The sequence below is a fragment of the Amblyomma maculatum genome, chromosome 7 (assembly GCF_055883805.1).
Source record: "Amblyomma maculatum isolate TAMU_Amacu chromosome 7, ASM5588380v1, whole genome shotgun sequence".
NCBI classification, from domain to species: Eukaryota; Metazoa; Arthropoda; class Arachnida; order Ixodida; family Ixodidae; genus Amblyomma; species Amblyomma maculatum.
The window spans coordinates 2,045,192-2,059,951 of record NC_139350.1 but is presented as its reverse complement, the minus strand read 5'-3'; positions in this window follow the sequence as shown (position 1 = coordinate 2,059,951).

The window sequence follows — 14,760 nt, the reverse complement described above, 5'->3', positions numbered from 1 at the left end:
TAATCTCCTCACATGCTTGTTTCAATAACATAACTATCCCCACTAGGATAACACCTACTACGTCTACACTACTGGATATCTGTGTTATAAATGAGAAATCTCTTGACACTGCATCTGACGTACTCTCTGCCGATATAAGTGACCATTTACCCGTTTTTGTTTCATTTCTATTGGACGAAAGAAAAAAGCCTATGACAAACCTAAATATGAGTTCCGAGATATTTATGATGAAACCCTATGGACATTCAGGTTCTTGACTGAAAATACTAATTGGGATAGCATTTATGAGACAGACGACGCTAATGTGGCATACTCCGCATTTGTAACCAAGTTCTTGCAGTGTTATAACGAGGCTTTCCCCATTCGAGTTTCGACTTGCAACCCAAAAAAGTATAGGAAACCCTGGATGAACAAGACGCTTTATAAAGACACCCAACGCAAAAATAAGATGTACCATAATTTTTTGCGAACACGCCATGTTCTCCTCTTCAAAGAATCTAAGAAGTTTAGAAATAGCCTGAATGCTAAGATGAGGCATGCGAAAAGTGAGTATTATATAAACAAATTTTCCCAAATATATAGTGATGGAATAAAGTTAGGGCGATAGATCAACTAGCTAATGCATAAAAGGAATTCGGTTGAAATAAAAGAAATCTCAACCGCCAGTGATACGCTATCTGGTTTTGAAATGGTAAATGCGATGAATAATTTCTTTATTAATGTCGGAAACCCAGCAAACAGTGCGTTGGGGAGTAGTCATGTCTACAGTGATCCAGTCTGCCTTTTACCTAACTCTATTTTACCGCACATTTTCTATTTTACCTGTCACCGCCCATGAAGTCGACAGCATGATTAAAAGCATAAAAAATAACGTAGCTGCTGGGTATGATAAAATAAAACCCATTCCAATAAAACATGTGTCGACCGCAGTGTGTGATATTTTGGTGTATATCATTATTCTAATGTTACAGAATGGTGTATTCCCAAATGACCTTAAGGTAGCCCGCGTATGCCCGGTGTATAAAGGTGGAAAGAAAAGTAAAATTTCCAACTATCGACCAATCTCTGTTCTTCCGGTAATATCTAAATATTTGAAAGAGCAATTAACAGTAGGCTAGAAGCATTTTTTTCTACGCACAACGTTATACACCTCTCAATATGGATTATAAAAGGTAAATATGCAGAACAAGCATTATTAACCGTAGAAGACCGAATCATTGAAAACATTGAGCACCGTAGATAAACTTTTCGGCTGTTCTTAGACTTTCGCAAAGCATTTCATTGCGTTCAGCATGATATTCTCTTGCGAAAGCTGTCTGACTATGGCGTAAGAGGCATAGTTTCTAGTTTGCTGAGGAGGTATTTAAGTAATAGATCGCAGTACGAGGTAGTGAATGGTATCTGTTCTGACAAACAAGTTATTAAACAGGGTGTCCCTCAGGGATCTATATTAGGACCACTTATGTTCATGATCTACATTAATGACATCTCTCGGATACTTGACTCACCTGACATAGTCATGTATGCAGACGACACTAATGCATTCTTTACAGCCAGTTCCTTGCCTGCTCTAGAAGATATGGTAAATTCTTACCTTGAAAATCTGCATATCTGGCTACAGGCTAATAGACTTAGCCTAAATCTTTCTAAAACGAATTATATTATGTTCCGACCAATAAATATTGTCGATCACTATCTCTTAAATGTAAGATATAAACAAACACAACTTAACCAAGTCAATAACCATAAATTCCTTGGTGTTTGATTTAATGAAAATCTTTCATGGAACACTTCTGTTTCCAAACTGGTTGATGACATTAGCAAAGTTGCCGGTTGCCTGTACAAGATCGCTAGTTTAGTACCTGTTTGTGCCAAGCGTTCAATATACCATGTGTTGTTCTATTCGCGGCTCACATATTCCATTCTCATTTGAGGTACGACAACCTACAGAAACCTTGAGAGATTAATGGTCGTTCAAAAGAGGGTTCTAAGAGCGATTGAAGGGTATTATGGTAGACCACAACATTTGCCTACTGCACCGTTATTCATCAAGCACGATATGCTAAAAGCCAATCAGATTTATTATTTACACTTGTTAAAACACATCCATCGGCACAGGCTACATGCATCAATACCAGATCATAGCCTAACGAGGTATGAACTTCGAACCAAGAAGAAACTTACCCCTAAAGTTCGAACAAACTACGGCGAACAAACACTAACCTACCAAGTTCCCACTGTTCTTAACAGGCCTAATCTTAATGTTGACTTCTCTGTTAGAAGTAACACATTCAAACATATAATTAAAGCATACCTAATTGCAAACAATATTGAATTTTCCCCAATCTAACATTTCAAGATTTCTGTATGTTGATCCTAACACTTTGGTTGAATTTTCTTGGTTGGTGAAAATGAATCAATCGCCTATGTTAGCAGCTAATGACTCGATGGCAAATTATGATTCTATTGTATATGTCTGTAATGCGGTTTATTGGTTTTTGTTGTGTACTTCTTTTGCTGCTGTGGTTTCACGTGTGTAACAATCTTTTTGCGACATATATGCGTTTATTATTTGTGTTAGGTTGTATATGCCTAGATTGATAATGTATTATTTCACTGGTCTGTCAAACTTTGCGTGGGTGTCGATGCCTCGTCAAGTTTTTCAACCTTTTGCCTCGGCTGCCCCTTTCTGTAGAAAGAAAAGAAATAAAGAAAAAAAGTCAATAAAAGCTCACGCCAGGCACTGTACTGTCCGATGCGGCGTCGCGCTAACTGCTTTTAAAAAAGAAATCACTCAAAAATCCGTCAAAAGCCTATTTCCGTGGGTGCATCATTTCAATGATGAGGCATGCCGCCTAATACAGTCAACAACAGAACATCAGTATTGCAGGGATAGGCAACGCGTCACTGGGCTAGTCAGTTATAGCCGCTTTTCTATTTTAACTGACCGGAAGGCGCAAGGTGCCTGTGGTACCGAAGCGTTGAGTATAGACCCATGTGTCGACCGCTCCAAGTTTTCCCGAAAAAGCGAGCAGCGGTTGATAAAAAACTACTATAGTTTGATTTGTTCCATTTGATTTGGAAAGAATGAAAGCTGATGCGACTGAAGACACAACTGTTTTCGAAAGCGCAGAATCACGTCCCTGTAAAAAACACTCAGTGGGTTATCTCTTCTAAACAAAGTAACACAGATCGAAAGCTCCGCTCCATTCGGATACACATTGCTAAACGTAACGAAGTGTAGTCATGTGTACGGAGCTCTCGCTCCGTCGCTAATGGTTCTCAAGAACTAAACCACAGTCTTGCTTTTTTTCTAGCGAAGTTGCTCGCCGAGCCAGATCTTGTGGTCTGAAGCAGCCAACCCTTACGAAAATGGGTTTTGAGTTTCTGGTTTGGCCTTAATGTTTTCCTAATGAGTGCAAAGGAACTCAACAGACACTCAGTACCTTCTGTGTTTTAGCAACAGCATTAAACCATATTTTCAATTGACATTTCACATTATTTTTTCTTGTTTTAAAAATCAAAGGCTTTTTTTGTGAACTGCTAATGTGTAAGCACAGAATGTGAAAAGTCAACGGAAAGTATGATGTGTATTTTCTCGGTCAAATTGCGACCACCCATTGAGAGAACACGGTGTGTTTCAACTTGAAACACAGTGCAAATTGAAACGCAGTGCAACTTGAAACGCAGTGCAACAATCACTACATCTGCATTACTATTACTCCTTGATGATTTTGGAGGACGTAAACATAATTAATGAGGAACAACATAATTTTAAAATCGTTTAATGAATGCTACATGCCCTTGCATTACTACTGGACAGGAAGGTGGCCTGAAATGATTGAATTCAAAACTAAGCTTTAAATTGATCATTTGACAGGAATGTGCGTTTACGTTTCCTTTCACACATGCTATGTTTACAAAGTAATCATTCAAAAGGAGACAAGGAAGAGAGTAGTTTACCAAGTGATGGGCCCATGAGTGAAAACAAAACAAAACAAAAAACACTACAGCGCTTGTAATGCATGATATTTTGCGTGTTTCTCAAGCTTTTGAGCTCCTTCTTGCTCTGCGTATAGATTAGCCGAGCCCTCGGTCATCGCATCGTTCCGCAAAATTTTTGCATACGAATAAGATTTAGTTACAAGGAAATTAGTGTCGTCGCTGCTGCGCTTGCCGGTATTGAAGCTTGGTCGCTCTTTTTTCCTTGAAGGATTGTGCCACAGCTCCGTGTTCAGCGAAAATTACGCCCACGGTAGCTGAACACCACCGAACGTCCGGCACTGGTAAATTTGCGATGCCAAACTCGACATGTTAAAATGATTCCAGTGCCCAAAATAGTGCGCATAGTATCCAGAACATTTTTTGCAAGTCGTGGGAGCAGGCAGCAAGTTTCAATGGCGAAGAAGTTGTAATTGTTAGAGCGGCAGCAATGGGGCCTGTACACTTCGAAACATGCTTCGAAACATGGTCCAAATCTTATAAATGCAATCATGGGATAACAAGCAAAAAAAGTTTTCAGCAGACTCAGTTTCCGGCGTTAACGAAGAAAAAAAAAAATCCGGCGTGGCCGAGTGGTTAGCGTAGACTGCTACGGAGGAAGAGGTACCGAGTTCGAAGCACGCTAGTGCTGCAGGTTTTTCTTTTTTTTTTTTTGCCTAGTTTTAATTATTTCTTTTTTTTAACTTTTTAAATGTAGTTGAGGTGCTTTGTTACTTTTTAGCGTGTACTTTTTATCTGAGGCGTTTTTTTTTCTGTTTGAGCGACCAGTGCCGCGCGTGACAGTATGCCGCGTCCCAGTACGAACAACGTTGGTACGAACTGTCTCCAGCGTCATACTGGGCCCATAATCAGGTATGCCACGTTTGGTGGGACCCAGCGGCACTGGTTTTTATTACCTCAGCCCGCCAGATTCGTGCTTAACTATGGCCCTAGACGAGACTGTACGTTGCCTTTAAAAAAAAAAAAGATTATCGCCAAACCAGCCAAACTGCCTTTCGAAACCGAAAGTCCCTCTAGGAAGCGGCCGGCAGTAAAAAGAAGCCAGAAAAGCCACCGGTAAGTCAATCCGATCCGATCCGAAGCCGCCAGCGGCAAAAAGTTGCGAGTCGCGACGGCGCCATGCTGCCTTTGTTGTCATGCGGTGTGATTGTGAACGCTATTTCCTCACGCTGTGCTGCTTTTTTGTTCCGTGATTCTTGGAATGGGCCGCAGAATTGATATTTGATATGTGCACTTTGATAGACGTCCTGAAGTACGTGATGTAGTGATAAATAGGTTCTGTGCCGCACACCGCTTGCACCGCGCCGTGGCAACGCCGGCATCAACACGGAAGAAGGAAATGGACTGGCGTGATTGTTTGCAAATGTGAGTACACTGCTTGAAATTATTTTTATTTAATATTGCTATTGAATGAAGTACGCGTTGTTAATACTGTTGTGTGTGGTCTCAAAATTCCTTCGTAATACAAGCTACGAACTCGACCCAGCCTGCTTTATTGTGAGGGCGAGCCAGTCACTCTTCGGAACAAGAAGCGTGAACGTTTGGGCGAGTTGGTCAGACATACTTGACATGAACGGCGCGGCAGAAAGATTTGGCGCTTGTCCGTGTGTGTTCTCTGTCTTCGTCTCTTCCTGCCGCGCCGTTCAAGTCAACTCTTCAAAAGCCGCCACTTTTATATGTATGCTCGTCCCTAACGTGAAGCCGTTGTACGATATAAGTAGTGTTCTGAAACTTTATCGGAACCGTCATGGAAAATTTGGCCGCCTCGACCGGTTCCGATAAAGTTGCACAATACTTTATAATGTTATGGTGTATACTTCTGGATATAGTTGTAGCTGCAGTGTATTAGATGCACGACCGGCTTCGCGATTGTGATCAGCACCCCGAACGAGTTTTCAATCTTTTTAAAAGCGCCTATTTTTTCTAACTGTGTGAGTGCATTAATACGATGAGTACAACCAGCGCGCGAGAAACAGGTTGTTGCTGTGGCGCATATCTCACAGTGGTCGCTGCATTTATTTTTGGTGCTTGTATGCTTCAACAAAAATAATCTAAATCATGGCTGACGCCAAGGTAGAAGCTCATGTAGTACTACTGTAGTAGAATGACGATTATAAATAATTATTTGAGTGACCACATGTAGTAAAATGTGCATGCCAAGAATAATTGCTTTCATTACTACATAGTCTTGTATTTTTGACAAATTATATGTATCTTAGTGTTCACAACAGAGGCAGAAATGAGCTTTCAGTGGGCAGTTGCGTTCTTTGGTACTTTGTGTCGTGGCTTTTCATGGAAGCGTTGAAATGATGCAGTAGTAAACAGTTTCAAACCAGAAATGAAAAACATTTTACCTTCCTTAATGTTATGTCTGCTATGGTTCGAGGTAATTTGACTTTAAAGGCCTTTATTTGTGTAGAGTTCGTTGGTTGCCTTGCACATTGTACACACATTTCTCAATACACCAGCAGTGAAATTAGTTTTGTGCTATTGCTAGTATTTCGGAAGAAAAAAGTTTGGCCGACATCACGGGCAGCTCTTCTCTGCATGCACATTTTTTGCAACTTTTATATCACCTAGGATTAAGATATGCAGGCACTGATAAACATATTTTATGTGCTCAGAGTAAAAAGAAGAAAAAGTGTAGAATGTTAATCATATTTCTGATTGTGTGTGAAAGTAACGACTTAGAAAAAAAAATTAAGAGGTGCTACAGATCTGAAAGGAGGCTGTTTTAATTATTTTTTCTCTGCGGCTGTAAGGCAAACCTACATAAGAATTGAAGAATATACAACCACTTAGATGGTAAAATCTTTACAATTTTTTTTTTCATATATGGAATGCAACACATTAAACACGGTCTCAAATTTGGCGCAATCAAGCATAGTAGTCTTATTCAGTAATTAAAGGAAGAAACACCATTCCTAATTTTTCTTATAATTTAACAATCAAGTTTCTAGGAGTAGATGAAAATGAATATGAGACAATATGTTGCATTGTACTGTTTCCAGCAATGTTATCAAAGCTGAAACTTCTTGTTTTTTCTCTCATTGGGAGAACGGCCTAAACTGACGGCACAAAAGCAGCAAATAGGCTCCCTGCTCCTCAAAACGTTGCCCATAAGCTAACCCTGTGACCTTGGCCATAAAGGAAAAGCATGCCTGATCACGTTATTGCGAGCCAATGCTGATCTGTGACGTACGCAGGGTGTGGCGGCATCACTATTCGTGAGTGTGCATAGACGCTCGTAGCACCGCCTTAGGAATTCAGTTGGAAAGGACAGTTTTCAGTATTTTTTTTTTCGCAGTGCATCAACGATGGCCTTCGCATCCCCAGTTCTTTGCTGTGTCTTTTTGCTGTTGACATACTTGCTTTATTTTTCTTTTGTAATAGGTGCTTATTCATAAAATACATGTTGGGATCTTTTTGCCCCTATTAGGTAAATTTATTTGTTTCTTCGTAGCTTTGCTAGAGCAGTCATTTCCACATTATTTATAAGTTTACTGTTCAGTTTTGCAAGTCAGAAGTCATACTAGATAAGGAAATCAGGTTCTGTTGCTTGAAAAATTTGAACAGAGCTTAAACAGAATGGGGACGTGTGGAACATCCGACAAGGTCATGTTGGAGTGATTTAAAAATATTCGCTTTGAAATGACATCATACACGCCTTTTTTTTTTGCTCTAGAATGCACTTAGCTATGCTAAATGAAGAAACTTGCCATAGTTGCAGTCTGAAGGTTGGAAATTTCAAAACAGTTGTGTTTATGCATTCATATGGGTGTCACTTTAAGCTGCTGCTTGCTCCCACAAATGGCTTGTACCACTGCATACTGCTTATGTAACAATCCGACAATTGCTCATACTGGTGTAGTTTCATATGCAATCTCCTCACAGTACAGGTCTCAGTCTTGACATAAGGGTAAAATTTTAGCAAAGGGCATTGTGTTCGCTACTTATGCACCTCCATTCAAACACTTGCAATGATGCTTGAGAAGCTGCATGTTTCACCTTTGATAACATTGTTGGAAATAGAATAACGCAATGTGTTCTCTTGAACTATTTTTTTTTCATTACCTCCAAGAGTAATTTATGGGCTGATGAGGTGGTTTTTCTTTGAGTTTTGAAGGAATATGCTCTGTTCAAACATGCCATAATTGGGAAAATGTTTCACATGTTTTCATTTTATACATAACAGAAACATTCGTACTCTTTTTAAGCACCAATTTTTTTATCTATTCTGTACCTTTAAAGTAGGTGCACCTCATACTCGTGGAGAAAAAATAGGCTGTTTTCAAAATGACCTTATTATCTTTAGGGAAACTGGAAAGGCTCTCCTATACAAACGAGAAGCACACCATGCAGGCTGGTTACTTTTGTCAAACAGTACATTGCATTGAGGTTGAAGTCCAGTACTTACTTAATTATGCTTTGAGCACTTGTCTTAAAGCTGTTTGCCCAGAATCCTTATGATTGTAGCTACTGAATATATAGCTGTGTCTCTTTTCATTACCAGGAAAGGAGTTGTGTGCTCGGTCTCACTTGTCGGTTTTTCTCTCTTTATATACCCAGTTACCTGAGCACTTCAGACTGGCCGATGCCTGGAGCCTACCTGCTGCTCACCTACACTCCACAGCACAAACGAGGAACACACTAAATAATCTGCCAGCAAGCACACTGCAGTGCCCTTCTGCAAGCCATCACCACATTCTATGACATGTTCAGGGATGCATGTTTAAGTATACATCCTAAGCATAGCTAAAAATGGTGGTATGAATTGATAGCTGCCTTGGTTTGGTTGCTTTATTTCTTCTTTGAAATCTTTGTTTTACTAATGGTGTAGTCAGTGAAAAAACTCATTCTGAAGAAAACTTGTTTGCATTGTTGTGAATAGCAAAACCAAACCTTGTACCATGTATGATGTATCTGAAAGTTATGGTTTTGTGTTTTCTCTGTAAATGGTGCAGCATGTTTCTTCCACCAACTGCTAACTATGAGGGTTTGAAATGTACAGGTGCCAGAAAAACACAGTGGGTCATGCCTCTTGTGTTTGAAATTATCTCATGAGTCTTGTTCCACAAAACTTGGTTCCACATATGAATGCTTCAACGGCATGTGCTGAAGTATGTGTAAGCTTATCCATGAGTTGGAAATGAAGCTTGAATTATTTTAAGTATTGCGAACAGTAATACAAAGCGATTTCATTTTGTATTTTTTAGGGTACATGTGCGACTACTTCATGACAGTGCCGCTTCACCTCAAAAATGGCCCGTCTTCTATGTTGTGCAGGAAAATAAAGTAAGTTTATTTCCTTGCATTAGCATAGAAAACAGGGATGCGAATGGCATCCAAGCTGTGCTGCACATTATGAATAAAAAAAGACCATTTTCACAAAATGCAATATCTGTTTTTGGTTTCTGTAACTAAATATACCGGCACTAACTGATTTGCATGTAGTGTCGGCAACCAAGATCACATCAAAAACTACAGTGAAAGCCACCAGACGCTCAATGGTCAATACTCATGAAGAACTCACAAGAAATGCACACATTAAGTGCCAACCAGAAACACGGTGGCCAATTTGTTTTAGACACACAGTAAGAACTCAAGAGAAAATTCACTTGAAACTCAGAAGATACTCTGGTGTCTCCATTGTGAAAGAGCAACATACTCTCATCAGACACACACATAAAATTTTTATAAGGGAACCGCCTATGCGACAAAATGACCGCTGTCGGGACCGCCGAAGACGATCCTGCAAGGTTTTCCTCCATGGCCAAACGGACACCCAACGACAAGTCCTAAAGGGGTTAAATATTGGGCTAGTTGGTGTGCAGACTTCATAAGCATATTTTTCAGCGCAAAAAGACAGGACGTCTTTTCTGACTTCGTTTTGTCTTTCTGTCATCCTGTCTTTTTGCGCTAAAACTAGCCTTATGAAGACGACAAGCTCCCTTACATTTTAAGCGATTGGTGAGACACGTGGTTGGTCACACGGCCTTAGCTGGTGAGGCAGCGTTCTAGCAGCTGTGGCGCATCACGTAGTTGACGTGATGACACACCCCCGGCTAAAGCTCAAACCATCAATCCCGGTGACCATAGCGAAATATAGCGATGTGGAACTTTCGCTCCAGAAATCATCTTCTGTCTGCTACAAAATGGCCCTCATTCGGTTTTTCTCGCAGGAGGGAAGAAATCGGGCAAGGCGGCCGGAGGGTCTTTCAAATTTGCCAGCCAGCACAACGCATGGTGATCGCTTACCACCTTGAATTGTCGGCCGTATAGGTACGAGCGGAACTTTGAAGTGGCCCAGATAATCGCGAGGCAATCCTTCTCGGTCGTCGAGTAATCGGCTTCGGCTTTCGAGAGGGGCCTGCTAGCCTAGGTGATTACGTTCTCCTATCCGCCATTCTTCTGAACGAGAACGGCGCCTAGTCCCAGACTTCTCGCGTCGGTATGTATCTCAGCCTCGACGTTCTCATCAAAGTGGCCTAGCACATGAGGGGACTGTCGACGACGCTCAAGTTCCTCAAAGACTTCCGCTTGCGGTGCTTCTCATTGAAATGGCACGTATGCCTTTGTAAGCTGCGTCAAAGGTTCGGCAAGGCCCCAAAAGTTCTTGAAGAATCGTAGGTAATATGCGCACAGTCCGAGGAATCAGCGAACAGCTTTCTTGTCACCGGGCTATGAAAACTGTGCGATTGCAGCTGTTTTCTGTGCGTCGGGCCGAACTCCCACCTTGCTTACGATATGACCAAGAAACAACATCACTTCGTAGGCGAAGTGACACTTCTCTGCTTTTAACTTTAAACCTGAGGACTTGATTGCGTCACATACTGTTCTAAGCCTTCTCAGATGATCTTCAAAGTTAGTAGAGAACACAACGACGTCGTCCAAATATACCAAACAAATCTGCCACTTTAAGCCCGCCAGGACAGTTTCCATTACCCGTTGAAATATGGCTGCTGCGGAGCACAAGCCAAATTGCATTACACTGAATTCGAAGAGGCTGTCCGGTGTTATAAACGCTGTCCTTTCGCGGTTTCTTTCGTCGACCTCAATTTGCCAGTACCTGCTGTTCAGGTTCATCGACGAGAAGTACTTAGCGCCACAGAGCCGTTCCAGTGTGTCGTCGATGCAGGTAAGAGGGCAGACATCCTTCTTTAACTAAGAAGGATGTCATGTCATGCCATTCAAGCGGCGGTAATCAATGCAGAAGCGAAGTGGGACGTCTTTCTTCTTCACCAAAATGACAGGTGGCGCCCAGGCGCTGTTGGATAGCTGGATCACATCATCAGCACATTTCCTCAACTTGATCGCGTATGGCCTGGCGTTCTCGCGGCGTTCTCGCGGCGATAAGCGGTAGGGACTTTGACGTAGCGGTCTAGCGTTTTCGTCCTTGATGATGCGATGCTTTGCCAACGGAGTTTGCCGCACCTTTGACGCTGAAGAAAAGCACTCGCTGTAGTTTTCAAGAAGAGTGCGGGTCTTATCTGTCCACGGGGAGCGCTGAGTTATGTCGAAATTGGGCTGCTTGGTTCGGTTGAGTGCATCGTCAAGTTGGCTGGTGAGGGCGAAGACTTCTCGGGTGTCCGCTAGCTCGTCAAGGCAAGCAATTGTCATGCCCTTGTTCAGGTGTCGGTATTCGTCGGTGAAATTCGTGACAAGCACATTAGCTTTTCCATGACAGAAACGGACGAGGCCTCTTGCGATGCCAAGTCCTCTATCCAATAATAACTGAGTGTTTCCATCGACAACCCCTTCCGTGATTTTGGACTTCTTTTGTAACCACAGGGGCGATGACGCTTGAGCGGAGCGGTATGGTCAATTTTCCGCCGAGGACGTGAAGAGCGACGTGATGCGTCGAAGTTCTCGTAGCAGGTATGAATTTGTCGGTCGAGAGCTTGATGAGTTTAAATCGGAGGTCGATGATCGCTCGATGTTCGTTCAGAAAATCCATGCCCAGAATCACGTCGCGGCAACAGTGCTGTAGGACGACGAAGCTGGTAGGGTGGGTATTTCTATTTACTGTAACCCTTGCGGTGCATCATACCGATGACGTAATACGATTACCACCAGCGGTGTGGATTAGCGGACCATCCCACGTGGCCGTCATCTTCTTGAACTGGGCAGCGAAAGCTCCACTGATGACGGAGTAGTAAGCTCTGGTGTCCACTAGAGCGGTAACAGTGCGTCTGTCGAGAGCAACCTCAAGGTCGCTTGTTCTCGTCCTAGTATCGCCCGCTGGCTTCGGTGTTCGACCTCTGCTTCGTCTCGTGCTGAGGTCGCGGTCGGGGCACACCGTCGTCACGTCGTTGGGCGGCGATGTCAACTTGAAGTCTGGCCGTGATCTCGCCGACGTTGTCGTCTTGCGGATCGGCGTTTTAATGGCTGCGTCGTCGTGATAGAGAATCGTGTTTTCGCCATGAAACAGCCTCACCTCCAAAGGTTGCTCTATTTAGTTCCCCTCCGCGGGCTTAGGGAACTTCCGCGCACACTGTCATCATAGGTACGGCCTGGCGACGCAAAGCGGGCCATGTACCACGAGGGTGAGCGTGACAGACTAATTGGCGACGCGTGCTCTCGCCTCCGCAGGAAGTCGTCGATTTCTTGTAGTCGCTCGCTAGGACGGGGCCGTGGGGCGTCGATGGCGAAGCCGCGCAGGTCGATGCGTCTGTAAGAGCAGTGGCATAGGATGTGGCCGGCCTCACCGCAGTGGAAGCATAATGGCCGGTTGTTCGCAGTCCTCCAGGCGTCGCACTTCCTGGGGCTTGGGGGTCGTTGGTAGGCTTGACGGGTGGGGGCTAGGTGGCGGCTTTCGGGAACAGGACGGTAGCAAGGAGGGCCAGGAAAGTCACGTTGGAGTGCAGGACGATGTAATCCAGCAGCATTGTTCATGGCTGCTGCTTCTTGCACTGGAGTCGTCGGAGCCGTCACTTGACGAACACCCAGTGCCTGCTTGACTTCTTTACGGACGACGTCCTCGAGGGTCACCACCTGGGGTTGTTGTGATTGCGGCAGCAACCGGCGGAGTTCTCGCACGATCTCCCGGATGAGGTCCCGAAGGCTCTTTCCGCTAGCAGATGCACTGCCGTAAGGGCTTGCGTAGACCGGCTGGAGTGGTCGTTCGTAGTGGCGAATCCGGTGTCCATCGTCCTCTCGATGGTCGACGCTTCACTCTCAAATCCCGCCACGGCTTTTGGCGAATTTCTGACCAGCCCTTCAAAAAGAGACTCTGTAACGCCTCGCATTAAAAATTCACTTTCTCCCCTTCGGTCATGTTAGCGTCGGCGCGGCGAAAGAGACTCTTCATTTCCTCTACATAGACCCAGACTGGCTCGTTTGGGAGTTGAAGTCTTGATTGGATGAGGGCCTGAGCTCTTTTTTTTTTCGGACAGAACTTGCAAAGGCCATCAAAAACTCTGCTTTGAATGTCTCCCAATCCTTTAAAGAAGTCTCGTGATTTTCGAACCAAACTCGGGCATTTCCTTGAAGAACAAAATAGACTTGCCTGAGTTTCGCAGCGTCTTTCAAGAGGTTGAATTCTGCCACACGGTAGAAAAGGTCCATCCAGTCTTCTGCATCTTCACTGGGCAGCCCTTGGAAGATGGGGGCTCCCTTGGCTGCACGAAGACGACTGGTGCTGTTGACTGGGCCTTCCGGAGTCGAACGGGGTCAGGCAGCAGACCGTGTTCGGGTTGTAGGCCTTGGAGTCGGTGTTTGGCTCGGTAACCTGTAGGCTGGTCCCCCAGGGTGACAGGAACAAGGCTGAGGTCTTCGCTTGAACGATCAAGGGCAGCACCTCTACCAGATGTCCCGTGGTGGTGACAAGGTCGATGACACAAATGAAGAGTCGATGATTGCACTGAAGAAACTCTTTATTGGGCTGACTTGCGCCTGCAAAAGAGCTAAGCGACTTGGAGGCGGCGATAGCAACAAACGTGCTCGTCGATCGTCGAACTAAGAATGCCTGTCGCGAACATCAACGCTTAGTTTAACGGCGGCTCAGAATTATCTAGATAACGTCGCAAACTCTCACTAGTACTACCTGGAACATTGTAGAAAGATACGCGAGTGACCGGAATCTTCGAGGCAGATCTCGGTGCATCTTGCGCGACAAAGAAACTGATAAAAGTGCGTCTCGCGACCATCGAGCATTAACAAACAAAGAATACAGAATTGATACGCGTGCCAGAATCAGAGTGATAACTCCGTATGCCGACGGCTGCGAACAACAACAAATACAGTTTTAAAGTTTTCACGACAATAATGTGAATGATTGTTCAAGCACTGAGGCGCTGGGCTGGACCGAAACAGTGAATTCCTAAGGTCGGTAGAAACTGCGTGCGCGACGGGAGAGGAGGAACGAGAAGGAAAACACCGCACGGAGGTCACTGCTTTGAGATCCTCCATGCGTGACGCGCTCACTATTGAGCGTGTCACGAGTAGTACAGATCGCAACTGAGCGCAGGTTTTGCACTACTTTCGTATATCGCACGTTTTGTGGCACATTTTTCCAGATACATTTCTCCAGATACTGCAAGCGCTAACTACAGTAAGGCAGTTAGGTTCGCGGAATGCGACATATTCAACTTGTGGCATTCTTCATACTCCTCCTGCAGAACTTGTCTAGAGCCTGTATCATGGCAAAATACTCCTGCCGAGCGGCTAGCGTTCTTAACAATGTAAAGCTGCTAAAAAAAGTGTTTAGTAGCGTTCCTTCATGTGCACATGGTGGCTACTCTAATCAAAATATCTACC